The sequence below is a fragment of the Kogia breviceps genome, chromosome X, assembly GCF_026419965.1.
Source record: "Kogia breviceps isolate mKogBre1 chromosome X, mKogBre1 haplotype 1, whole genome shotgun sequence".
Taxonomy (NCBI): Eukaryota; Metazoa; Chordata; class Mammalia; order Artiodactyla; family Physeteridae; genus Kogia; species Kogia breviceps.
The window spans coordinates 128,976,540-128,989,396 of record NC_081330.1 but is presented as its reverse complement, the minus strand read 5'-3'; the positions used below and the strand labels follow the sequence as shown (position 1 = coordinate 128,989,396).

At 42.4% G+C, this 12,857-nt stretch overlaps 1 protein-coding gene across 4 annotated transcripts in view; it reads right to left on the bottom strand.

Moving 5' to 3' along the window:
- The window catches only part of ANOS1 (anosmin 1), a 189,807-nt gene that overhangs the window by 155,744 nt on the left and 21,206 nt on the right, over positions 1 to 12,857 (bottom strand). The gene's annotated exons all lie outside the window — the stretch shown is intronic.

The window sequence follows — 12,857 nt, the reverse complement described above, 5'->3', positions numbered from 1 at the left end:
TCCTGGAGGCTTTCAATTTTAACCAATTCAGTAATAAGTGTCTGAGCCTGGAAGTCAAATCCCATGGGAAAAACCTCCTCTTTCCCTTTCACTGGGATGTGTGACTCTGGACAAGGGACTCGCCGTGTCTGTCCCTCAGTCTGTATCTGTCTGTAAAGCATAAGGACAATATCTCCTGCATGAGGTCAGTAGGAAAACTAAGTGAGACACAATGCACTTCGCACAGCTTGACAGTTACTCGACCTGTACCAAATACTAGGACTAGGATTTATTTGTTTACTAAAATTTATTTTATTGAAGTACAGTTGATTTACAATGTTGTGTTAATTTCTGCTGTCCATCAAAGTGATTCAGTTATATAAATATATACATTCTTTTTCATATTCTTTTCCAGTATGGTTTATCACCGGATTTTGAATATAGTTCCCCATGCTCTACAGTAAGACCTTGTTGTTTATCCATCCTCTATATACAATAGTTTGCATTGCTAACCCCAAACTCTCAATCCTTCCCGTCCCCAACACCCCTCCGCCTTGGCAATGACAAATGTGTTCTCTATGCCTGTGAGTCTGTTTCTGTGTTGTAGATAAGTTCATTTGTGTCACATTTTAGATTCTACATATAAGTGAGATCCTGTGGTATTTGCCTTTGACTAACTTCACTTAGTATCGTAATCTCTAGGGCCATCCATGTTGCTGCAAATGGCATTGTTTCCTCCTTTTTCATGGCTGAGTAATATTCCATTGTATAGATGTACCACATCTTCCTTATCCATTCATCTGTCGATGGACACTTAGGTTGCTTCCGTGTCTTGGCTATTGTAAACAGTGCTGCTGTGAAGATAGGGGTTCGTGTATCGTTTTGAATACAGTTTTGTAGGACTATGATTTATTATTCCTAGTATTTGAATTTCTGCTGGAAACTTGTCATTCCACATGACTAAGATTTTGGTGATGGTTCGACTCTGATATTTACATCAGATTGCTCTAGGCTGGGGTGGTTGTAACAGATAACAGAAACAGTCACCCCAAAATTAAGATGCTGTGGCCTCTTGTTCTTTGAAGTTCAAGGTTGGGTATGAGATAAAGCAGTCCATTTCCTATGTATGAATGCCTAAACTTTTTTTTTTTTTTTTTTTTTTTGCAGTATGCGGGCCTCTCACTGTTGTGGCCTCTCCCGTTGCGCAGCACAGGCTCCGGACGCGCAGGCCTAGCGGCCATGGCTCACGGGCTTAGTTGCTCCGCGGCATGTGGGATCTTCCCGGACCAGGGCACGAACCCGTGTCTCCTGCATCGGCAGGTGGATTCTCAACCACTGCGCCACCAGGGAAGCCCTGAATGCCTAAACTTTTAAGAACATCGGTATGAATAGAACAGCATCACCTTTGTTTGCAGTTAAAAGAACATTGAACCAATAATATATCTTTTGAAAAATACTCTTATTACACGTTTATTGATATATAATTCACAAACACAAAAGTTAATCATAGAACTCAGTGGTTTTCAGAAGAAAGGTTGTGCGACCACCACCATTAATTTCTGGACTCTCTCATCACCCCTGACAGAGAGCAGTACCCATGAGCAGTCCTTCCACCCAGGTCCTGGCCACCACGAACGTACTTTCTCTCTCTATAAAGTTACCTACTCCGGACACTTCTTATAAACGGAATCATACAATATGTAGTCTTCTGCATCCGACTTCTTCCATTTCATAATGTTTTACATTTATGTGAAATGACATAGCATTTTTGCTACATCCATACTGTCATATGTGTCAATACTTCATTCTTTTTCGATGTCACGTTCCATCGTATGGATATTTGCTCTTCCATTCACAATAATATATCTTAATAATACAGGATTCCCCAAACCACTGGGTAGATCTCAACTGTTTAGGATTAGAAATTTTCCTCTCCTATCTAAAAATCACTCAGCTATAGATCTCAGCCCCACAGTAAGGCTCTAGCTATTAAATCTCTGCACCATACGGCCCTAACTTTCTCCTTTACAGTCTTAACTCCCCAGAATTGCCCAAGATCCCTGCAGTTTTAGATAATCTGGTATCAACCTCCTCATCCCCTCATCAAGGTCCACACATCTTCAGGGGGCCCTCATCTCTCTCGACATATCAATGTTCACCAGGCCAACAAAGAAGGGCTGAAGCTGGAGCAGCCTATGAACAGCCCGGGCCGAGGTTAAGTATGGTCTTTGGCAGGGCTGACATCAGAGAAATAACCAGATTGCGCAGAGGCCGAAGCGGGACAGACAGTGGACGTGGTTGAATTACTGGAAATGACGTGTTAGTAAAAAGGGTGCAAGAAAGAGGGCGGTATGGGCAAACTGGCGTTTCAGAAAAGGAGCCCTTGGCCTGGTGACAAACTCACAGTTCACAGGGGGGTTAGGCAGGCTGAGCTGCTGGTCATAAATAGGGGGACACCTGAAGCAAAAAGCAGGGGTCAGACGTTGAGGAGTAGATTATCACAGGAAAGCTGACAACAGGGTCCAGGGCAGCTTTGGAGAACGCCCGCCCTCACTGTCTTTTCCCGGAAGGGTCTTTGGTCCACGCGGGGTTGGGTCCTGCTGGGACTTCCGAGGACCACGTCTGTCAGAGAACATCCTGGCCCCAACGTGAGTGCTCTGTGCTCACAGCCCAGAGATGGGAACCAGTGAGGTTCCTTCTAAAGAGACTCGGGGCTGAAGTGAACGGACGCCAATCTAAGAGACTAGGTCGGGGCCAGATCCTGACACCCTCCTGCACCAGGTCTGAGAGCCTTCTGCCTCCTCGTGTCAGGCCAGAGAGTCCTGCTCCTTTTGCTCTGGGAACCTTGACCTCGGACCAGCTTCCACCTCCTTCCCCTCCAGGTCTGCCTTTTCCTGGACCAGATGGGCAGGACACCTCGGGATGTCTGCCTCCGCTGCACTGCTCGAGAGACGTAACACGCCCTCTCCTGCTGTAGGATCTGTTTCCTTTGATCTAAGCCTTAGCTCCTCAGCTAGAGTGTGCTCCAGCAGACCGGCCTTCCTGTGCGCGTTCTGCCTCAGAGTTTCACACTAGCGACTGGCCCATCTCCTGGTTCTCACAGAGGTGGTCTCCACCAAAGGCCATGCAAAGGTGACCTGGGCCTGCAAAAGTAGGCGGTGGCAACTGCTGCCTGCCCCCAATTAGTGGCTGGCAAAAATATTACCAGTGGGGTAATATGCCACCGACCTGATTATTATCGATAAATATTACAATGATTACATGCCTGGCCACGTCTACACAGCAGGCACTCGCTCTGGTGTTGGACATATTCAGCCCCACATAAGCGTCCCGTATACGACACAAGTTTCATTTACCCATTTTCTACTTAAGAAACTGGGAGTCAAAGACAGCAACTAAAATACGGACATCCTGAGTAGCCCAGTGAGGAAAGCTGAGTGAGACACAGGGTGAGATCTACAGTGGGCTGGGAAGGAATCTCCAGGTTTATAATCTTGGAAGGAGAGTAGAACTGGCCCAGACAGTCCTGAACGCTGTAAGCTCAGGGTATAGCAGATCGGACGGGTGGGCTGGAGCAGACAATAGGAGAGGAGGTTGGCTGAATAGGTAGAAAGAGGATTACAGTGGATTTTGACTTATTGGAAAGAAAATATTTTATTTAGTAAGTGCCAGAAGGTTTACAAAAAAAATCGAGGATTAGCTCTGTGAGATGCTCTGTTCATGGCACACCTCGGTTACAATCCTTTTGTTCCCTTTGTAGATGAAATGGTCCAACCTCAGCAATAAAAGAACTGTTTTACTGAAGAATTGTTTTATTGCTGTCTTTTATTGAAGACAGCAAAGACTGTCTTCAGCCGCCCAGCAAATGCAAACTCTGCTGCCTCCTGCCATGCTGAAACGGAGCGTTCCCTGTCCTATTGGCTTGCATACCCCAATAGCCACAAAGCCCATCTGTTGTCTACATTTCATTGGGAATTAACATCAATGCATTTCCTCAACCAAAGCATTTTCATTTTAAGCAAAATTTCCCATTAATCATAAAATGAAAAGCTGTCATTAGAAAGAAATATTCGGGGCAACAGCGGGCAGGCATGAAAGATTATTGCGATTAAAATCATTTCGTTTCATTTTTCATTACTGAAGATAGTATGTCATAGTTTGCTTGGGAAGATTAAAAAGGTAATCCATGCAAAGGATTTAGCAAAATATTTGGCAGAGAGTTAGAAAAAAAAAATTTTTTTTTTTTAAAGGCTGTTGTGATTATTGATGTTACTTTCTTTGTTTGCCATTATTTTTGTTCTGACGAGTAGAGGAGTAAACCTGGACTTACAGTCTCCCAGCTCCTGTGTATAACACTCATCCTATGCTAACTGGTTCCATCTTATTAGTGAGGCTCTGGGGGTGGGAGGGGGGCGGGGAGAATTATCATGGATTTTTCCCTGGGTGGTAGCAATTTTCCGATGTTTGCCAATGTGATGAGACGGCAATTGCTTTAATTGCCTTGTATTTCCTTTACGGTGAACTGTCTATGCATTTTACCATTTCTATTTTGGATGGTTTACCCTTTTCTTAGCAATTGTAGCAGCTATTAGTACCCATCAGACTTAATAATAACTTGTCTGTAATAGGTGTTGTAAAATGTTTCCAGTGCGCCATTTGTCTTTTGAATTTATTCATGGAGTTTTCTCTCTGCAGAAATTTTCTACACACACACACACACACACACACACACACGCACACGCACACACACACATTTCCACCCTATTTCCTTTTTGGGTTTTGGGTTTCCTATTTTTCTCAAAACAATCCCCCCCTCTCCACGTCAAGGTTTTGCAGCTGCCCTATGCTTTTGCCTTTACCAATCAGCATCGGCCATACAATACAATTTATCTCTACAAAGAACTTCTACGAACCCTGCCTAATGACATCAAGGATGTCTATAAACCCCTGAGTAACTCCAGCCACTGTGTTTGGGCCAGGTGTGCAGGAACACTGCACCAGCCACCTACACTGCTCACCTGGAATGCTCTTTGAGCAGGAAAGCAATGGAAAAAGACAAGAATCCGGTACATTGCAACATCCCGCCTGGAGGAAGTTTTTAGGTGGATTACAATAGGCCTCGCCAGTAAAGCCAATTGACAACAAAAATAAAAAAGTCTCGCTCTGGCTAAAAGCCAGCAAAATAAAGAGACAAAGTACATTAGGCATGAAAGACATTTGCCTCTAGAATCAGCATTGTAACCTCCAGGTAGGATCAGACAGGGGGACTTTTGTAATTTTATAAAGATTATATCCTGTATTTTATTGGTTTAACTAGATCAAACATGAATGGCAGTCAATCCAACTTTCAAAGAGTCTATGTAAGTCCAATCAACTGCACCCAGACACGATTTCAATGATATTTTCAAAGTCCCTCCATTTCTAGCCTTTTGATTTTTTTCCTTAAAGAAAAATAATTCTTCAGAAGCTTCAAGTAAACACTTCACTCAAAGACAGCCCTCAAGGGAAGGATAAAGAGAGATGAAAACTAGCTATCTAGATACAACCATCTGCAAAGTAAAAAGAGAATTAGAACAGATCCCACTTGTTGTTTAGCATAAGCAGGTGATGGTGTGGAATAGCCACAAGGACTGCCCAGTGTGCAGTTTCACAAACTCAGCACTGAGTGACTACCCAACAGCAGGACAGAACATTTGAGTTGAAAGCATCCCAGAAAACCCACAAGAGACCTAAACTTTACAAATCAACCCTATGAAACCACAAGTAATTAGCTGTGACTCAATCGATGATTTTCTTTTCATGTTATATGTAAGGTTTTTAAAGTGAAGGCATAGATTAAAATTTAGCAGTTCATTTTAATCCAGAATATTTTCCTATTACTTTGGGATTAAGGAAGAAAATAGTTGATTTCATTTACTGTCATACGGATATTCCCTTCTATTGTCGATATGCTCACCAAGTTTCTCATACATTTGACAGCAGCTAAAAGAGGAGTTCAGGAGACTTAAATAGAGACTAAGCATTTCCATGGCTCAAAATGTTTGTTTTTTTTTTTTTGCGGTATGCGGGCCTCTCACTGTTGTGGCCTCTCCTGTTGCGGAGCACAGGCTCCGGCCGCGCAGGCTCAGCGGCCATGGCTCACGGGCTTAGTTGCGCCGCGGCACGTGGGATCTTCCCGGACCAGGGCACGAACCCGTGTCTCCTGCATCGGCAGGCGGATTCTCAACCACTGCGCCACCAGGGAAGCCCTCAAAATGTTTTTTGAAATGAAATCTTTGCTAGTGATCAGCACAACTGTACATTCATTCAAAATATTTCTCAGGAAACTTAAGTGCATGCTGCTAAGTGAAAGGAGTCAATCTGAAAAGGCTACAATATTGTATGATTCCAACTCTATGACTTTCTAGAAAAGGCAAAACTATGGAGACAGTAAACGGATCAGTGGTTGTCAGAGGTTGAGGGGAGTGAGGGATGAACAGGCAGAGCACAGAGGATTTTTAGGGCACTGAACCCACTCTGTATGATACATTATGTGATGGTGGATACATTATACATTTGTCCAAACCCATAAAATGCACAAGAGCGAAACCCTGATGTAAGCTATGGACTTGGGGGTGACGATGATGTGTCAATGAAGGTTCATCAATGTAGCAAATGTACCACTAGGGAGGGAGGGTGATAACAGGAGAGGCTGTGCATGTATAGGGTCAGAGGGTATATAGGAACTCTCTGTATTTTCTGCTCAATTTTGCTGTGAACCTAAAACAGCTCTAAAACAAAGTCTACTTAAAAGGTTAAAAAAAAAAGCTATGTGTTCACATTTGTTGTTTAGAGTAGGAGTTCTTTCAAATGTTAGGGATCATCCTCAGTAAATAAACAGCCTTTTCATTAACCAGTCCCCCTAAAAAATTTCCCTCTGGATTGTGCAAATCTCTCACAGTGAACTCAGTACTATAGGAAAACAGTATTTGACCATACGAATATACCTCTCCAGACACCCAGCCCTCCCCTCCGGCCCCCACCACTGGAAGGCAGGGCCTGGCCACGTTCTTTGCTTCACTTCTTCACACCTGGCAAGCTTGTTCAGGAATGAGAACCTCTGTAAGTGCTGTGCTCCCACCCAGAACTTGTCCCCTCCCCAAGTCGACTCCCATGCACCCTTCAGGTCACTGCAAGTGCCACTTCTTTCAGGAAGCCTTCCCTGACTACAACAGCTCCCCTGTTGCACATGCTCTGCGCCTCCCTGTACTCCTCTTCCGAGGAACTCTACACAGCTGCCAAGTATAAACATATTCGTGTTGTTTTTCCTTAGCCATCATCACCACCACTCCCCATCCAGCCCCGCCTATGACCTCCTTAAAGACAGAACGTGTCTATAGCGCCCCCTCACCACTGGCTCCCTCTTGATCCTAATGAATACTGACCGAATAAACAAATGAATGGAATAGAGAGTCATACAAATAAATTTAAACTTAATCATTAGATCATGAGGAACTGAAAAGAAGGAAATAAATAGAGGGAGCTGAACAAATTTTTCATCTTCTCTGGGTGGAGCTTTTAGGAAATGGCTTCATTATTTTGTTTCCTGTAGCGTAAATGTCCAAGAGATTCGGCCTGAGAATATGAAAATCCGAACAAAAACTTGTATTCAGAATCATGTACAAATTACTTAAGAAATAATCATGCTAATCATCTTTTTATAGATGTAAATAAAGTCATCTAAAGAAAAATTTATAGAACAGCAAAGGCTCGACGATGCCATATGGGAAAACATCACTTTCATTAACACTTTACTATGAATTTTAATAAGGAATATGCTTACAAATTCTGTCTGTGGGAGAGCACTAAATGAGGACGCAACTTTTACTACTTACTTACTGTCTCTGACAGAATGCTGGGACCCACCATAGAATCGGAGATACTAGCTTCTGTTAGCACACCTCAGGCAGTAGCCTTCCAACCGTAATCTCCTCCAAGAGGAGGTGCTCGTTCTGAATTCATTCTTGCCACAGCTATGATTTTGGATATGTGTTCATTGTACCATGTTTGGTAATAAAATTTATATTTTTCAGGAGAAAATTCTGGTAAATTGTGCATCCTCCACAAAATCACAGAAAGCCCTGGAAGATTTCAAGACTGAAAAATTAACTTGTGCCGAAAGAAATCCAACCTTAGGTAGGTTTAGAGGGAGCATTCAATGTAATAACTAAAATTTAGTAAATGACTCGTATTACAAAGTAAGGGAAGCCTGAGCCATAGAGTGCCTATATAAATTAAACAACTACAGCATTGTTCCTGGGAAACCTAAAAAATAAAGAAACGTCAGTAAAAACTTCATTCTCTTCCTAGCTCCTCCTTCACAGCAGGGACAAGAAACAGTGTCAGTGCAGATGAATGCAGATTATAAAGGCAGGCATACTCAGACATCACTCTCAAGTTTTTACTTCGCTTGTAAATTGTGTGGATTCTCCCAATTCCAGGAACCTCTCCCCAGTCGCCATACCTGCTTGTCTAGAAAGTAAACGCCTATGGAATAAAGTGCCCAGGCTGGCAGGGCAGAGGTACAAGGGTTCATCATGCAGGAATGACCATCTGCTTCGAAGTGCTGGAAGGGTTATCTCCAAGGTGGGTGGCTTGAGTCAGCCTCACCCACTTCTGTGTCCAACCCTTACTTGAAGGGTCCCTGACTTTGTTTTGATCATCTGTTTGGGTCTCAGTGATGGTGAGAAAGACAAGACCGGGAAGAAGAGAAGGAGCTGCAGGTTAGGAAGTGGATGAAATAGGCAAGAAAGATAGAAAATGTCCCAAAAGTCTGGGGTAAGTGGCATATTAAGTCCTTGGACATAAACACGAGATGTTAAAACCTCTCTACAATTTAATATAAAAGTACATTTTGCTTTGGTCATCAAGAGGCGAAGGCAAATCTTCTGCACTCTGTAAGATTATTATAACCCAGCCACACTAAAGCCATTGGCATGAGGACTGCCATCAGCTGCCAATGGGCTGCCTCTCAGGGGTCCCTTTGGTGGGTGCCTGAATGAAGAGGTGGCACTTTCTGACACTAGGAGGCTATGCTCAGTTATGTAGCTTCAGCTCGGTCTCCATGGCAACCACCGGGCCGGCCTGTCCAACTTTGGATATGGGGTCCCCACTAAAATCTGAGTATCCCAGCTACACCTGCAGTACACAGTAATTAGAGACAAAGCACAGAAAGTTTGGTGGACATGAGGAGGCATTATTGAGTTCTGGAAACATGATTAATAACCAGGATCCACTTCTTTGGACCTAGAACATACCCTTTCAACAACCTTAGGAAAAGTCCTGAGATAACACACCATGAAGACATAAAATCTGATTGTTTCTGAAGTCGGGGTGCTTCTTACCCCAACTGCGATGAATGTGCACCATCATCGCTGGTCAGGTGGCAGTCATGACATAGAGGTCAACATTTCACACGTGTGAACTTGGTGGTCACAGTTGTGCACGCTATCACCATTTACACTGAGTTGTGTACCTTGTTGGTCCTACACATGTTGGGTTTAATGACTACTTAAAGTGTGATTCGAAAGATCAGAAAGAGAAATTAAGGAAACAATCCCATTTACCATCGCATCAAAAAGAATAAAATACCTAGGAATAAACTTACCTAACGAGGCAAAGGACCTGTACTCAGAAAACTATAAGATACTGATGAAGCAAATCAAAGCTGACACAAACAGATGAAGAGATATACCATGTTCTTGGATTGGAAGAATCAATACCGTCAAAAGGACTATACTACGCAAAGCAATCTTCAGATTTAATGCAATACCTATCGAATTACCAAAGGCTTTCTGCACAGCATTAGAACAAAAAATTTTACAATTTGTATGGAAACACAAAAGGCCATTCTCAGCAATCTTGAGAAAGAAAAACAGAGCTGGAGGAATCAGGCTCTCTCACTTCAGACTATACTACAAAGCTACAGTGATCAAGACAGTATGGTACTGGCACAAAAACAGAAATATAGATCAATGGAACAGGATAGAAAGCCCAGAGATAAACCCATGCACATACAGTCACTTTATTTTTGATAAAGGAGGCAAGAATGTACAATGGAGAAAAGACAGCCTCTTCAATAAGTGGTGCTGGGAAAACTGGACAGCTACATGAGAAAGAATGAGATTAGAACATTCTCTAACACCATACACAAAAATAAACTCAAAATGGATTAAAGACCTAAATGTAAGATCAGATATCATAAAACTCTTAGAGGAAAACATAGGTACAACACTCTCTGACATAAATTACATCAAGATCTTTTTTGATCCACCTCCTAGAGTAATGAAAATAAAAACAAAAATAAACAAATGAGACCTCATTAAACTGAAAAGCTTTTGCACAGCAAAGGAAACCATAAACAAAATGAAAAGACAATCTACAGAATGGGAGAAAATATTTGCAAATGAAGCAACTGACAAGGGACTAATCTCCAAAATACACAAACAGCTCATGCAGTTCAATATCAGTCAAACAAACAACCCAATCCAAAAATGGACAGAAGACCTAAATAGACATTTCTCCAAAGAAGAAATACAGATGGCTAAAAAGCATGTGAAAATATGCTCAATGTCACAAATTATTAGAGAAATGCAAATCAAAACTACAGTGAGGTATTACCTCATACCACTCATCAAAAAATCTACAAATAGTAAATGCTGGAGAGGGTGTGGAGAAAGGGGAACCCTTCTACACTGTTGATGGGAATGTAAATTGGTGCAGCCACTATGGAGAAGAGTATGAAGGATCCTTAAAAAACTAAAAATAGAGCTACCATATGATCCAGCAATTCCACTCCTGGGCATATATCCAGAGAAAACCATGATTTGAAAAGATGCACGCACCCCAATGTTCACTGCAGCACTATTTACAATAGCCAAGACGTGGAAGCAATCTAAATGTCCACTGACAGATGAATGTATAAAGAAGATGTGGTACATGTGTACAATGGAATATTACTCAGCCATAATAAAGAACTAAATAATGCCATTTGCAGTGACATGGATGGACCTAGAGATTGTCATACTGAGTGAAGTCAGACAGAGAAAGACAAATTACCATATGATATCGCTTATACATGGAATCTAAAATAATGGTACAAATGAACTTATTTACACAACAGAAATAGAGTCACAGATGTAGAAAACAAACTAAGGGTTACCCAGGTGGAAAGAAGGGGAGAGGGATAAATTGGGAGATTAGGATTGACATATACACACAGCTATATGTAAAATAGATTAACTACTAAGAACCTAACGCATAGCATGGGGAACTCTACTCAATACTCTGTAATGACCTATATGGGAAAAGAATCTTAAAAAGAGTGGATATATGCATATGTATAACTGATTCACTTTGCTGTACAGCAGAAACTAACACAACATTGTAAATCAACTATGCGCCAATAAAAATTAATTTTTAAAAATATGACTTAAATAATTAGACTAAGGTTTGACATTGAAAGGAAAAATTATTCTGTGCTCAGAAATGCAAAGACTAAAGAGGTGTGGCAAATATTCATTGGTGGAAAGACTGAACTTGCACATTTTCGTATTTTTTCTTGTAACTAATAACTAATACTTTATAGGATTTAACGAAGGAGTATGTCACAGGTAGATGAATCTGTGCTACACATTCTTACTAATATATGAACAAAAGGATTCATATAGACTGTCTGAACTTTGAGGGATTACGGAATGAAGGTCTGTGGTGAACGAGACAGAGCACTTGTGCAAAGGAAATCAAAGCACTAAAATGGTACATGCCTGCACTCAGCATGGAAAAGTGGAGTCTAAAAAAGCGTAAGACAGGGCTTCCCTGGTGGCGTAGTTGTCGAGAGTCCGCCTGCCGATGCAGGGGACACGGGTTCGTGCCCCGGTCCGGGAAGATCCCACGTGCCGCGGAGCAGCTGGGCCCGTGAGCCATGGCCGCTGAGCCTGCACGTCCGGAGCCTATGCTCCGCAGCATACCGCAAAAAAAAAAAAAAGAGAAAAAAGAAAAAGACACATCAAAGTTCCTGTGAAGAGTTCAAACCATTATCAAAGGAGAAAAAAATGCAAGAGCAATGTGGAACAGCAAAATTAAAAACGTAACTTTACACAACTCTTAATTACATCTTTTACTATCATTCTCTGGAAAGGCAGTGATGAGGTACATATCTACAACTCACTAAAGTATACTTAGGTGACATTAAATGACTAGTAACGTTTAGGGGTCTTCTTAGGTCTTTTCTTTCCTTAATTGTTGTTGCTCTCATTACTGTTGTGTTTTTACTGTGGGCTGTTTTAGACGTGAACGAAACAGAAAATTAGGAGAAATATTAGCAGAATCTAAAGGGATGTAGTCAGCTACTAAAACAATGACTTCACAATATCTCTGAGCCACAGAGGGGTGCAATCGTGTCCTACCTGGGACGGGTGGTCTATACAAAAGCTGCTCTTATTCATAAGCAATTGAAAACCAATTTATTATATCAAAACTTACTGAGGGCCCTCCACCATTCATCACATGAGCCACGTGGGGTCCCAGAGCTCTCTGAGACCTCCTTCAACATCACTACCCGTCACCTTCTGTGCAAAGCATTTGCATCAGTGGGCATTTCTGTCAATCCCTCTCTGTGAAAGTATAAGATCCATTCGACTAGGACCAAGCCTGTTGTCTAAGTACAACCAGGACAAGGAAAGGGACCCAAAACATGATTGCAAATATCCACTCAAAATGTTCGTAGGGGCTTCCCTGGTGGCGCAGTGCTTGGGAGTCCACCTGCCAATGCGGGGGACACGGGTTCGTGCCCCGGTCCGGGAGGATCCCACGTGCCGCGGAGCGGCTGGGCCCGTGAG